Consider the following 16,200-nt stretch of genomic DNA (forward strand, 5'->3'; position numbering starts at 1 on the left):
ATGCTGGTGTAATTGAGTGGTTACTGGTTAGACAATCTTGCCTGTAAGATCCAGCCAATGGATCAATATCAAACTAGACAAATGAGAAGTTCAAACTGTGAAACAGGTAAAGGACAGTATCATTTTGGTTTTGAAAATGACATATTTGCATGGAATAATAGAGAAAATCTTTATTATTTCAGAAGGGAGTGTAAACTAGTATAGCTGTTGTAGAAAGCAATCAATATTCAGTGAAATTAAAAATGTGTTATACTTTATAACCCAACAATTTGACTCCTGAGTATGTATCTCAGAGATACTCTTCAGAGATCCTTAAGGAGACAGAAATGAGAATGTTTACCATAATTTTGTTTGTAACAAAGGACAGGAAACAATATAGGGGCAGTTCCTTAGACCTGGACAAGAGGGGCCTCTGCTCTGGACCCTGCGTTTAAAAGTCTTCATATATCACAAAGAAACAAAAAGTATATTTCTTGAAGTACATATGGGCACCTTGGTCACTGACTTGGTACTTAGGGCTAGCATGGTCTGACCTTAACCGTACATATTCTCAGTTGTAATTCCTGACTCTGTTCTTCGCTGTAGTTGGTCAAAATGTGGGCAATAGTGACCTCACCACACCTTTGGTCTTGATGGCTATTTCAATGTTCAGAACATCACACTCAACATCAAAACTGGTGTACCCTCTGACCAACCTGTATGCACCTGTGGGTGTGGAGTGATCACCCTCCAGGCTGAGCTTGCAGAGAATTTCGTGAACAGTAGACATTTTGGAAGAGTTTGGGCCAGATGCCGAGAGCTGCAAGCATCCCCAGTTGTGAAGGCAACAGTTTCCTGATTTTAAAACATCAGTGTCGTTCTAGCAATGAAGATCTAGAAGCAATTTCACAGACAGGAGGTCTCTTAATCATAAAAGAGAAAATATCTCCCTTGGTTTCTCAGTTTTATGTAGGGATTTGGGAGATGTTGTTTACAGCTCAACCTAGAATCTCTTTCTTTAAATCTCCAAACAATTCTGTAAGCCACTTAAAACCTGTGCCAGATACTGATTTATTGCCCCTCATCTCCAAATTCACCCGTTTTGCCAGCTCTGTGAAAATGGATTTGTGTCCTTAAAATACGAATTTCTTTGCCAGCTGGCAAGCTATTAAACTTTGTCAAGAGGGCACTGGAAAGACATTGCAGAGGAAAAGGATTTTGCTTCCTGGCTCTAGGGTGTTCACCTGGCTGCAGCAGGCAAGGCTTCTCTAGGACCCATTCCTGCAACAAGGATGGCTTCTACAGCACCAGCCTCCTGTGGCACACGCAGCTTCTCCAAAAGGAGTCTAAGCTGTTCTGTACCAGGGTGCCTCTGGTGAGACATCTTCCTATGAACAGCTTTCCCTGGTACCCTACATGGCGAACACCCAGCAAATTCCACTAGTGTCACACCACACCTACTTACCTTGACCTTGCCCCTTCCAATCTTGACCTTGCCCTTTCCAAGTCTCCAGTGAGGGTAGGGACCCTCTCTCTCTCAGCACTGGGGGTAATAACTGGTCTTCATATCAGCTATTCCTCTATTCTTTAGAGCTATCTTTACTTCTTGCTGATAAAGCCTTCAATTCTCTAATCCCTGTTACAGCCAATAAATTTTTACATTAATTTTTCCCTGTTAAATTACCACATGGTTTCTATTTCCTGATTTGACCCAGACTGATATATCCCAACAATTCTTTAAACTATTTAGTACCCTAAACTAAATAAACGCTCTCTGCTTAAGGTATCTAGAGTGAATTCTATTCTCTGCAACTCAGACTTCAATTTTCTTTTTCAATAAAGAATTTTGTGGGAAAAAAAATCATATAATACCTTCAGAGATTAAATAAATCTATGATATCATTTTTTTAAAAGATTTTGTTTATTTATTTGACAGAGATAGAGACAGCCAGCGAGAGAGGGAACACAAGAAGGGGGAGCGGGAGAGGAAGAAGCAGGCTCATAGCAGAGGAGCCTGATGTGGGGCTCGATCCCAGAACGCCGGGACCACACCCTGAGCCGAAGGCAGACGCCCAACCACTGTGCAACCCAGACGTCCCTATGATATCATTTTTTTAATTAGTAAGTGATACTAATTATGCATAGCCAGGGTTAAGAACAGCTTCTGATGATTATATTCCTAGGTCAGCCTATTAAATACTTTAATTGTAATATTAACTCCAACTTAGAATACTATTATTCCTGTTATGCTTAACCACTATTTAAAAACGTAGTCTGCAATGAGATACCACTTCACACCCACTAGACTGGCTATAATAAAAAAAAAATACAGACAATAATAAGAGATAGCAAGGATGTGAGAAACTAGAACCCTCACACATTGCTGATGGGAATGTAAGATGGTACAGCTGCTTTGAAAACAATCTGGAAGTTCCTCAAAAGGTTAAACATAAAGTGACCATGTGACTCAGCTATTCCATTTCTAAGTATATACCCAAAGAAATTAAAACTTATATCCACACAAAAATTTGTACACAAATGTTCATAGCAACATTACTCATAACCAAAAAGTGGGAATATGTCCCACCCAAATGTCCACCAACCAATGAATGGATAAATAAAATGTGGCATAGCCACACAATGGAATATTATTTAGTGATAAAAAGAAACAAAGTACTAATATGTGCTACATGAATGAACTTTGAAAATATTACGCTAAGTAAAAGAAGCCAATCATGAAAGACCACATCATTATGATTCCATTTATGTGAAATATCCAGAATAGGTAAATCTACACAGACAGAAAGATTAATGGTTACCTAGGACTAGAAGAGAATGGGATGGGAGAGAGGGGACACATTAAAAGATGTGGAGTCTCTTTTGGGGGCAATAAAAATGTTCTAAAATTGACTGTGGTTATGGTTGTGATGTGTGAAGCAAAGGCAGAAAGAAATGTAGATAAAATTAAATGTCCTTATAACCTGCAGCCTATTAACAAATACTTGGGATAGGCAGATTATAACATTCCTCCAAAATCCTCTGAGTCTTCTTTAGCATATGAAAGTCCTTTTGTGACTTCCCTTGTCTTTACTTCCCCCCCCACCCCCAAGGTATATAATCAGTTGCTCCTCCCAATCCCCCCAGTGCATCAGGGAGCCGAAGCACATTCTGCCCATGGGTCCTGTCCCCGTGCTTTAATAAAAACCACCATTTTGCACCAAAGACATCTCAAGGATTCTTTCTCAGATGTCAGCTCCAGACCCCACCAACACCAACATTCTAAAAACTAAATCAGTTGCATAACTCTGAATAGCAAAGGACACTGAATTGCATATTGTAAAGTGAAAATTGTACATTTTGTAAGTTATATATCAACAAAGCTGTTTAAAAAAAAAAAAAAACTTAGTCTCTGCCAGAACCTTCTAATTCAACCCATCCTCAAATTAGGGTCAGGGGCTTACATCCTCTGTAGTTCAGCACCTGATTCCCATGATAAAATATAATATCCTTTTACACAAAACCAAAACTACTGACCCACCTGGGTCTTTAGGAAATGTATTCTAAGTTATTCATCCAGCAGAGATTTAAAAAACAAAAAACAGGGGCGCCTGGGTGGCACAGCGGTTAAGCGTTTGCCTTCGGCTCAGGGCGTGATCCCGGCATTATGGGATCGAGCCCCACATCAGGCTCCTCTGCTATGAGCCTGCTTCTTCCTCTCCCACTCCCCCTGCTTGTGTTCCCTCTCTCGCTGGCTGTCTCTGTGTTAAATAAATAAATAAAATCTTTAAAAAAAAAAATAAATAAATAAATAAATAAAAAACAAAAAACAAAAAATCTGCTGTGCTGTACATAAAAATCCACAGTATACTTTTCCCTAAGTGGGAGAAAGTATATGAGTTGACTTTTATATATTTAAAGATGGCTTGAACTAGAATTAAATGTGGGAATTAGACCTTAGCAGAAAATCATACAAGCAAGATCAACTTGCTTAACCTAGCCCACGCATAAGGAAAACCAAGCAATTTTACATACCCTAGGCTCAAGGAAAGTAAAAATGTTGGATTTTCTGATTTTCTTTTTAGATTCTCCTGATCTTTTGCTCTCAACTAAAGCTAGTTCCAGAGCCCGGGGAATCAAAATTGAAGGGCTAAGCTTTCACTGGCTTAACCCTAAAATCAAGATCAGCAGCCAAGTAAGTATGCATACACACACAAAGGCATTAAACATCATACATGTAAGCTGTCCTAATTTTCATTCCACATACAAGCCATGAAAGAAATTCTGACACACACCCTAAAATTAAGGTTGTATATTCTAAATATGTAAATACTTCAAATATACATGGTTTTTAATTTATTTCAAATCAAACTGCTAAAAAAAAAAAAAAAAAGAAAAATGCAAAGAAAAATACACTATTCACACCCTAAAGTACAACCTCAATCTTTTAAATACAATCTGAGAAATATGATTCCCTTCTGACTTGCCTTGTTTAAACAACTTGGTCCTATTCCCATTCAACCAGAATAAGCTCATTATTGTACTTTCATCTGTTCACAACTGGGCCCCCCTACAAGACATCATTAGGCAAAAAGCTTCCACTGTTTAAAAACTTTGGGGAAACATTGCTCTAGTCAACAATGATTACCTTTGCCATTAAAAATTAGACATTGTTCTTGCTGGAGTGGATATGGACAACTCAGGAAAGACTACAGTTAAAGAAGATCTGGGTAGTTGGTTCTACTCTGGGTCATTGGGAAACAAGTACATTGAAAAAGCATCATCTTTTGTCAGCTTTCTCTAACTGTTTCATGATCTGAAAAGAAGAAATCACTTCTCAAGAACGTAAGGAAGCTAGTATTCCCCCACAACAGTCGTGTCAATGTGATGGAAAACTGTAAATCCTGATTACTGAATAAAAAAATCCAAAAGAATATGACCGTATCCTTAGTAACATTACTGAAGAAAAAGTGAGAAACTTTAAGGGAAGGAGGTAAATAATATCTGTTGTCTAAGTAAGAGGAGTAACATTCCCAGCAAAAGGCATATAAAGATTATTTCCATTTAAATTAAGAGAGAAGTATCTATGTTGGACATAGCCTGCATATACTAATCTATACATTCATAAACATTAACCTACTCTAAATTACTATTACTAAGGTATACATTTTCATCCAGTTACCTTATTCATATGCCATTCAATGATTATAGCTCTTACACAACCAAGCATTGCGGCAAACACAGAACCCCATGCACCCAAAATCCACATAAAATTTTTGACTCCCCCCAAATTTAACTATCAATAGCCTAGTATTGACCAGAAATCTTAACAATGATGTAAACAGTCAATTAACACATATTTCGTGTTATATGTATTATATGCTGGATCCTTATAATACAGTAAGCTAAAGAAAAGAAAATATTAAAATTATAAAGAACAAAAAATATGTTGACAGTACTGTACTTATCAAAAAAAAATCTGCCAATAAGCAGACTCACACAGTTCAAACCTATGTTGCTTAAGGGCCAACTGTAGTTTATGAATGTTTTAGCCCAATCTGCAAACAGGAAAATTTATTTCACTTACATTATTGTCATTAATTTTACCAAAAAACTGTGGGTAAGAGTAAACCTATAAAGGTTATACCTTTTAACTTTCTTCATCACACATCCTCATTAAAAATACAAGTTTGGATAGTTCACACACTATCCTATAAAGATGTTTCAGCACTTACAGAAGGTCTAATTTGCTATGGGATATTTCAATTATACTACAAATAAAAAGGTTTTACTGTTGGGGGAGTAGAATCACACCACACTTCAATCTAACTAAATAATAACAACTTATTTAATATAACACTTCCCTCAACTCAGATTCCAACTATTCTCAGACCTAAACAAATGCCAAAATTCCTAAGTCTATATAGGTGATATTTGAAATTAAAATTCTTGCCTTGAAACACACATTTTCCTTGCCTCTAACCTATGATTGACCCATTAAAATGGTTTGTTTTGTTTGTTTTTTAAGGAAAGTATCACAGCCAACCTCAGCTCCAACAAAAATCAAAATATACAAGATATGAGAGACTCAAAAAGTCACAAGGCATATAAAAAAACAAATAGCAAAATGACAAAAGTTCCTCCTTACCAGTAATTACTTTAAATATAAATGGATTAAAACTTCCAATGAAAAGGCAGAGGATGGCAGAATGGATTTAAAAAACATAATCCAGGGGCACCTGGGTGGCTCAGTCAGTTAAGTGTCTGCCTTCAGCTCAGGTCATGATCTCAGGGTCCTGGGATCGAGCCCCACATAGGGCTCCTTGCTCAGCGAGAAGCCGCCTTCTCCCTTTCCCACTCCCCCTGCTTGTGTTCCCTCTCTCGCTGTCTCTCTCTCTGTCAAATAAATAAATAAAATAAAATAAAAACTTCTATCTTGTTAAAAAAAAAAAAATAAAATAAATAAAAAACATAATCCAACAATATGCTCTCTACAAGAACTCATTTAGATATAAAGGCACAAATAGGTTGAAAGTAAAAAGATAGAAAAAAGATATTCCATGCAAATAGTAACCAAAAGCTATATGGGGTAGCTTTACTAACATCAGACAAAATAGACTTTAAATGGAAAAAGATTACAAGAGACAAAGAAGGACACTAACTATTAATAAAAGATTATATAACAATTATAAACAACCACATACCTAATAACAGACCATCAAAATACAATAAGCAAAAACTGACAGAATTAAAGGCAAAAATAGACAGTTCTACAGTAATTGTTGGAGACTTCAATACCCACTGTCAGTAATGGATAGAACAATCAGACATAAGATAAATAAGGAAATAGTGGACTTGAACAACACTATAAACCAACTAGAGATAACAGACTTATATAAAATACTACCTAACAACAGAATATGTATGTTCTTCTCAAATGCACATGGGAAATTCTCCAGGACAGGCCACCTTTTAGGCCACAAATTAGGTCTCAACAGATTTTAAAAGATAGATATTATACAAAGTATCTTCTCCAACCACAACAGGATGAAGTTAGATATAAATAAGAGAAGGAAAACTGGAAAATCCACAGATTTGTGGAAATTAAACAACACACTCCTTAACAACCAATAGGTCAAAGAAAAGATCAAGGGAAACGAGACAAATGAAAACAAAACACAGCAAAATTTATGGGATGCAGAGAAAGCAGTGCTAGGAGGAAAGTTATAGCTATAAACACTTACATTAAAAAAGTAAATTTTAGAAAGGGGGGAGTGTACCTGGGTGGCTCAGTCAGTTAATAAGCACCTGCCTTCAGCTCTGGTCATGATTCCAGTGTGCTGGAATGGAGCCCTGCATCAGGCTCCCTGCTCAGCGGGTACCTGCTTCTCCCTCCCTCTCTGCCCCTGCCCCATTCATTCTTGCTTTCTCTCTCTCCTCTCTCTCGCTCTCTATCATAAATAAATTTTAAAAATAAATAAAGATCTCAAATCAACAACCTAACTTTACAAATTAAGGAACTAGAAAAAGAGAAAACACAAAGCTAGCAGAAGGAAGAAAATAATGACTAGAGCAGAGATAAATAAAATAGAGAATAGAAAAATAATAAGAGAAAATAAAAAAAAAATTGGTTCTTTAGAAAGATTAATGAAATTAACAAACCTTTATTAAACTTAAGAAAAAACAAAGAAGACTCAGATCATTAAAGTCAGGAAAGCAAGTGAAGACATTACTATTGATTTTACAGAAATACAAAGGATTTTAAGTGAAGAGTATGAAAAATTGTGCACCAACAAACTGAGTAACCTAAATGAAATTGACAAATTCCTAGGAAACAAACTTACCAAAATTAAACAAAAAGAAACAGAAAATCTGAAGATTCATAACTATTGAGATTAGATGAGTAATAAAAAACTTCCCAACAAAGCCCCAGATTTGATTGTTTCACTAGTGAACAAAACATTTAAGGAACATCAATCCTCAAATTCTTCCAAAAAACTGAAGAGAATACTCCCTAATTCTATGAGGCCAGCACTGCCCTGATACCAAAGCCAAACAAAGACATTACAAGAAAACTACAGATCAATATCCTTTATGAACACTGATGTACAAATCCTCAACAAAATAGCAGCAAACCAAATTCAGCAGCACAAATGCAAATCAAAACCACAATGTGATACCTACCACCACACACCCATTAGAATGACTCCACACACACCCCCCCCCAAAAAAGACCAATCACACAGAAAACAAGTGTTTACAAGGATGTGGAGAAATTGGAACCTTCATACACTGTTGGTGTCAATGTAAAATGGTGCAGCTGCTATGGAAACAGTAGAGTTGTGACTCAAGAACTTAAAAACAGAATTACCATATGACCAAGCAATTCCACTTTGGAATATATACCCAAAAGAACTGAAAGCAGGGCCTCAAAGAAGTATTTGTACACCCATGTACAAAGCAGCATTATTCACAATGGCCAAAGGTTGCTGAAGCAACCCAACGGTACACTGACAGATGATGTGGTATATACAAACAGTGGAATATTATTCAGCCCTAAAGAAGGAAATTCTGATGAATCCTGAAGACAGTGCCAAATGAAACAGCCAGTCACAAAAGGGCAAATACTATATGATTCTACTCATAAGAGGTACTTAAAGCAGTCAAATTCATAGAGAAAGAAAATAGAATGGTGGTTGCCTGGGGCTACAGGAAGAAGGAAATGAGGAGTTATTATTTAATGGGTACAAAGTTTCAGTTTTGCAAGACAAAAAAAATCTGAAGATGGATGGTGTGACGGTTGCACAACAATGTGAATGTACTTAATGCCAATAAACTATATACTTAAAAACGGTTTAAATGGTAATTTTTGTATTATATATATATATATATCCATAATTTTAAAAGCAAATTTTTTAAAAATCAAAATATGAACCAAAAATATGAATATAAATCAGTATGTTAAGAATTGGGAAAAACAAGTCTCAAATGAAAACACAAATTCAAATTGATGAGATGGAATTAACAAATGAAAAAGACATTCTCAACAGGCAAAGAAAAAAACCCAGAACTCTAGAGTTGTAGGAAGCTTCAAAGATCACCTGGGAGTCAAATTCTCTAACTTTGCAATTAGGAGAAGCTCATCAAGGAGGTTTGCTGTCTTGCATATCCATTACCACTTCTACCTACATGCAACTAGAAACTGTGCCACAATAAATTAATAAATCTGGAGAATTCTTGTCAAAAGTAGTATTCTTTTCAATTCATTAAACTCATTATATGTAGGCAGTGTTCACATTTTTATTACCATTATTCTATCATAAATCCTTCATAAACCTTATTACTTTTATTCCCCATGTTACCTATACCCTTATAATCTTCATAATCTTAAACCATTTTCCCCCTAAGGTAGGATGTGAGGCAAGGACAGCAAGTGCTGGGTACCTCTCCTTAGGATGGTTCATCCTCAGCATGAATTAGGTAAGAAATGAACAGAGATTAAGAAGGGAAGCTAAGATGCTTATTTTAGCTTAAGAGCTCGGTATCAGTTGAGCTTTCCACACGGTGTCTTCACTATTTGTCTAATATACAACCCCCCATATTAGATTTGAACATCTGTGTGGATATGTACTCCCAAATTGTTTTGTTTTTAGATAGTATAATTTCAGATTACTAATACTATAGTTCCCCAGTATCAGCACCTGACTAAAACCCTTAAGAAACCTCAACTTTCTGTGAATAACCTTTATTGGGCTTAAATTAAAAAAAAAAAAATTAAGAAGGCCTTTACTGGGGCCCAAAAGTCTGAAGCAAAAACAGACTAGTGATTGTCACTACCACTTCCTTTCCTTATCAAAGTTTGGTAGGAATCAGCTGATTTATACCAGAAATCCTCAAAATGTGGTCCATGGTCCCCTCGGGTCCTGACACCTTGCTAGGGGGTCCACAGGTCAAAACTATTTTCATAACACTAAAATATCATTAACCTTTTTAACTGTATTAACATTTATACTAATGGTACAAAAGCCATGATGTGTAACATTTCTGGCATCTTGGAACAACTTATGCTACTGGCACCAAGCTACGCTATTAGTCATTATATTTTTCACCATCAAGTACCAGTAGCTATTGGGGGGTGAGCCTTTTTCATTTAAGAATGTCCTTTAAGGGGTGCCTGGGTGGCTCAGTCGGTTAAGCATCTGCCTTCGGTTCAGGTCATGATCCCAGGGTCCTGGGACCGAGCCCTGCATCCGGCTCCCTGCTTGGCAGGGCATCTGCTTCTCTCTCTCCCTCTGCCCCTCCCCATGCTCGTGCTCTGTCTTCGCTTGCTCTCTCTCTCAAATAAATAAAATCTTTCAAAAAGCAGAGTAAAGACTAATTTTACTAAATCTCAGCCCTAAAAAAGATATACATCTTTTTTAAATATTCTATGTGACAAAATGGTAAGTACACATGAAGCATTTCTGGCCACATACTGAATTACAATAGTTGATGGCTGTCTTAAGGTAAAGTACTTGTGTGACTGAACTGAGGTCTTACACTAGCCTCTTCTTTTTCATGAAACACCATTTTTACTTGAAAGAATGACTTCGGTTATTCAGACTTAGGTATTTTGGCAGAGGTTATCTCAGAGATGAACAAAATCTGCTTGTCACTTCTAGGAAACAACTGGCAATCATATTTCTTGCCAATGATAAAATATGAGCTTTCAAGCAAAAATCAGATTTCTGGAAAACTCCCACCTACCATCAATCATGTCATGACCTGGACAGCTTCCCAATAATTTGTTTCTGATAGGATAAGTGGTGATATTAACAAATGTGATTTTTTAATAACATATGAAATGTGTCAACATGTGAAAGATCCGCATAACTGAACCAATACTTAGAAAGGACCATGGCATGATGTTACAAATTCAGGCATAGTTATCTAAGATCCATTCAATGTTCAGACTAACGGATTTTAATATAACATTATGAAAAAAGTCCATTGATATGATCTCAGATTACACGCTGCAAATAACTAAAAAACCAACACATGTGAGCTGTGATATAGTACCAAAGAAGAAAATCCATTACTATCTGAAAAGACTATTAAGCCTTTTCTATCCATTAGCTATGTAAGGCTGGATTTCTCCTTCTATATACTTCAAACCCAAAAACATATTGCAACAGACTAAAGCAGGAGCAGACAGAAGAATCCAGATGTTTCTATTAAACCAGACATTAGAGAAAAATGTAAAACAAAGCCACTCTTCTCATTGCCGTATTCCTTTTGAAAAATACTTATTTTTCAATAAAAAAGCTTATATTAACATATTGTCATATTTAAGTGAATTAATAAAAGTTATACATCCCTTTTTAATTTATAATATAATAACTACAGACATAATCCACAAAAGCTCTTTGGGGTGCTCGATAATTCTTAAGAATGTAAAAAGGTCCTGAAATCAAAAGCTTGAAAACAACTGATTTAAAGAACTCAGTACTAATATCAGATCCCTGCAAATGAAGGACAACAGTAAGTACATAAAATCAATAATTAAAAAAAAAAACTTTCCTAGAAAAATTACACAAAAGCTAAAAAGGAATACAATGTCTAATCAAAACTAACCTCACTCTCTAACACCGATAAAGAAGAAAACAAAAGAACGCATAGATGAAAGTGATTTTGTATGTCCTGGAAACATCATGCAATATCTTGATCAGATAAACCTATATATACCTATTAATAGTTTGATAGATAGTATTTTTGATAGCAGCACATGACAGTCAAAGAAACTCGCAATCGCAAACTCAAAAACAGGTGATTAAAATAGCAGTCACCACCACTATGAGGGAGACAATCCAAGATTCTGTCAGAAGGGACAAACAGGGATACTTCAGCACCTCTCCAGCAGCATCGTAGGGCACCCAGCTCAGGGTCTAGCTGTTCTATTTAAAACTAAATTACATGCTTCCACAGCAGGATAGTGAGACTAAGCTCTCATTTAGTCCCAAAGGAGCAAATGGGTCACAGTGGAATTATTCTACAGAAATAATGCTCCATCAGCCTAAAGTCCCTCTTCAGCTTTCTGGATCCCTTGGAAGAGTGAGGAAAAGCAGTAGCAGTAATATTTACTGAACGATTACTTCGTGCCAGGCACTGTGGGCTAAGCATTTTATGTGTATTAACTCATTTAATATTCAAGATCTTAAGGGTATAACTATTATTACCCCCATTTTTGGAATTGAGAAAACTGAAGCATAAAGAGGATAAATAACTTGCCTCAAGCAAAGCCAGGATTCAAACCCAGCCAGGCTGGCTATGAAGACCAACTCCCTAGCCATTACAGTACAAAGGCACAGTAACTAAGAATAATATATAAAATTTCAAATTTCATGTCCACTCTAAACAACTTCTGTCATTCACATCAAGACCCATTGCCTAAGGGAGGCTCCCAGCTTGCAGAGAGCCCTCTGACAGTTTCATCCATTACTACTGATAGTAGTTCAACTTCCAGGTACTGAGCGATCTTAAGCAAGAGTACATTTTCGAAGGTGAATACTATGGAGATTCATTGAAAACTCCAAAATGTAGAATCTAATACAAATTAGGTAATTTCAAAAGTCTTGAATCTCTTTTCCCTCTGCCATTGGAGATAAAAACCATTACTATACAGGAGTCTAGCTAAACTGTTCCAAAGAGAATAATAATACCTCAATTCAAGTCAAAGGGAAAAGCTTTATAAAAATTGCCTCTACAAAAGCTTAAATTACATTAAAACACTTAAATGTTTTGCAGTGTTGGTTAATAACAAGAGGAACTGTAAGTCTACACCCTTGATTTCAAAGCTCAGAGATTGCAGTTCTAAGTGTAGAAGCAATTAATTCAAGGCAGAGTTTTGAGGTCATTAAAAATGAATCTGTAACTTGGTTGTAGAATCTAACTCAAGAGAGGTGGAATGGGAAACTAAAGAAGTCATATTACAACAAGAAAATAAGGAGTAGATAAGACATGGCTATCTCACAGCAATTACAGGGCTAATGACAGAAATTACAGGAAATGCTTCTAGATCTCCCAGGGTTTTGTTTGTTTTTGATTAGTATTTGGCACACGTTTTGAAATAGGTACCATTTAAAGTGCCTTAAATAAACTACTACTTTTTAGCGTACTGAACTGAAAACATTCCGCTACGCTATTACAAAAATAGCTTTCTAGTTTTCTCAGGAAAAAAGACAATTTATAAGAAGAATTCAGAGGTTACTAAAGAAAGTGATAACTCGATTTACATAAAGATTACAACAGGGACATAAAAGGTAAGTGAAAATGAGTGATCAAGAAGACCGTTCACGTCCTTTCTCACTGCAAATTGTCGTGCATCAAAATTAAACACTGCTACAATTTTCAACACCTGATAAAAACAAAACACCCACAAGGAATTAATATTGCCAAAAAAAAAAAATCCGCTAAGTGTTAACAATGCATTAGGTCATCAGCAGTGCTGGATCTTCAAGCACTGAACTGAGCAAGCTATATTAAAACAAGAAACGATCTTTAAATTATCAACATTCACATCGATTATGCTAAGATGTATAAAAACTCCATTCTATAATGGGTAAATGCCCAGGAAACCAATCGATTCAAAACTGCACTGATACTTATAAGAGGCTTAAGCGGCACAAGCGGGAAACAACAACCGTAGAGCCAGACAAGCCTCTGCGTTGGGGTTGCAGGAGTCCTTGAATACTTGCAATTAAGAGCCTGCAACTCAGGAAGAAAGGCTGTAAGGAAACTCTGCACTGTCATCTAGGGCCATCTGATTCAGGTTCAAATCAAACCCAAAGGCGACAAGTTGTAAACAGAGAACACACTTCAGGCCAAACCACCCCCTGAAAGGAAGCAAACGTAGCCACCGCCTATATCACATCACAGCAACACCACCAGAAAGCTAGGCGCGCTAGGGTGTGGGTGCCGGGTGGGTGCCGGGGTGGGTGGAGATGCAGGGCGCGCGCCCGCCCCCGGCCCGCCGCCCCTCAGCTCTGCTCCGCGCTGCACCGCGGCGACCGGCGCTCTCAGCACCACAGAAAGGGCAGGGCACGGGGGCCGCTTCTGCCCGAAAACTGCGTCGCGGACCCTCCGCCGGGGATTGAGGCGGGGGTCCCCGAACGTCCGCGGTTGGAGGCGGGGTGGGGCGTTTTCCAGAAACCAGCCAAAGCCCCAAACCATCAGGGGTTTCCCTCCAGCTCCGGTCCACTCGCCCCGAGAGACACGCGTTACACAACCTGTCAGGTGAGGGGCGGCGGGGGTCCCAGGACGCAGACAGCGGCGGGCCCAGGGTCGCTCCTCCCCGCTTCTCCCGCCCCCGGGAAGCCGAGGCCGGGGGAGAGCAGAGAGGCGGCGGGCAAGCGGGCAAGCCGCAGCGGAGGGGCGGCCGGCCCGGACGCGCGGCCGGCAGCGGGGCGCTCACCGGCTCAGGACGGGGCGCTGGCAGGGACTGGGCAGTGCCGCAGCACCCGGCTCGGCGTCGGCTGCGCCAGCAGCTGCTCTCTGGAAGAACGGCGGACTCCTCGCCGCCCGCCGCCCGGTGTTTTCATACAAACCCCGGTGGCAGGCAAGGCGGAGGCGGCAGAGGCGGCGGAGGCGGCGGCGGCGGAACCTGCCCGCATCCCGGGCAACGTCAGCGCGGCGCCCCGCCCACCGCACGCCCGGGGCCAGCGGGCTAGGGCGCGCTGGGCAGCAGGGGGGGCGGAGCGCGCGTGCGCGCGTGCCGTCTGGGCAAGCGCTGGGGGGAGGGCGGGGTACGCGCGGGCCTGAGCTGGGATGGGACTTGGGGAGCGCGCGTGGGCAAGGAGGGAGCGTGCGCAGGAAGGAGGGTGGGGCGCGCGCTCCGGCGTTAGGTGCTGTGGGGCGGGGAAGGCGCGGCAGAGGTTGGGGGAGGAGGATTGCACGCGTCGCCGGCCCTGTGCCTGCGGCGGGCGTCCAACCGAACCGAAGCGGTTCGCGGGCGGCTCCCCACTCTGCAATTCACCTTCGTGTATGGTCCCAATTAGAGCCTCCCGCCTTTTCCCCGAAGTAAGCCGGCGCCCACCCCCACTACCATCGATCACTCCCCTCTTAGGAGCCTGTTAGCTGCACTGGTGGAACGCTTCTTAATTCCTCCACGTGGCACCAGGGTCGCATCAGCCCCTGGGGACCACGGTGAAGCTCAGCCTCTTCCTGACCTCAAGGAAAGTCCATAAGAAGAAGCTGGAAAGCAGTTAACACAGCTGGGCTCCCAGAACACAAGGAAATTGCACCTTATAGCAAAACCTCAATAAATTAGATGCCTAGAGCTACGGAGAAGAAAAAAACCGTGCTGATTTATTTTTTGCTTTGTCCTAATGTGCCTACATATAGTTACGAAAATTGTAATGGTAAATTGGCCACTGAAGGCGAAGACAGTGTTTTTTTAATCAGAGCCTAAGTAATGTATCAGAGAGATTGAATACTGATACACCCCCTTCTGTTCTGACTGCACATAAAGACATTATAAAAGATTCTTTTTTAAAAAAAAAGATTTTATTTATTTATTTGACAGAGATAGAGACAGCCAGCAAGAGAGGGAACACAAGCAGGGGAGTGGGAGAGGAGAAGCAGGCTCCTAGTGGAGGAGCCTGATGTGGGGCTTGATTCCTTAACGCCGGGATCACGCCCTGAGCGGAAGGCAGACGCTTAACCGCTGTGCCACCCAGGCGCCCCTGTAAAAGATTCTTAATAAATACTCGACATTTATTTTTTTCCAAGATCATGGATCATGTTTGCTGGCTGTTTATACCAGCTGCAACGGAATGTAAAATTATTACAACCAGATAGAGAAATAAATTGAGAGCTGTGAGATTTTTGTTTTGTTTTCTTATCATCCTGTTTAAACGAAATTAAACAGATGTGAAGGCAGTTTACAAGGTAATCCGAGGTGCACCACATGTGCTTCTGGCAGTTTGCCCTTGGCGGATGGCTTGACTAGGATAAACAAGGGACTGCCTTTTCATAAATGCCATAATTTCCCTGTGAGCACCAAAAGGTAGATTACAGTATTTTAAGTAATTTTAAAACAAGGACCACCCCAAACCACCTAGTCTAAAAAGCATATCTGACAACACCTAGTTACCTAAGAATATTTAACATTTTACAGAAATTAACTATATAATATACATAAAACTTTATTCAAAGAGTATCCACCTTAATGGATCAACCTGCAATATA

At 39.4% G+C, this 16,200-nt stretch overlaps 1 protein-coding gene across 1 annotated transcript in view; it reads right to left on the minus strand.

The window, feature by feature from the left end:
- Nucleotides 1–14,565, minus strand: part of AGTPBP1 (ATP/GTP binding carboxypeptidase 1) — a 160,962-nt gene extending 146,397 nt beyond the window's left edge. Inside the window, exon 1 of the mRNA XM_045780977.2 lies at nucleotides 14,426–14,565. The gene's annotated coding sequence lies outside the window, so the exon portion shown is untranslated. The remainder of the gene's footprint in view (nucleotides 1–14,425) is intronic.
- Between the last annotated feature and the right edge of the window lie 1,635 nt (nucleotides 14,566–16,200).

This window comes from Ursus americanus, chromosome 34 (assembly GCF_024610735.1).
Source record: "Ursus americanus isolate L20-20 chromosome 34, mUrsAme1.1.p, whole genome shotgun sequence".
NCBI classification, from domain to species: domain Eukaryota; kingdom Metazoa; phylum Chordata; class Mammalia; order Carnivora; family Ursidae; genus Ursus; species Ursus americanus.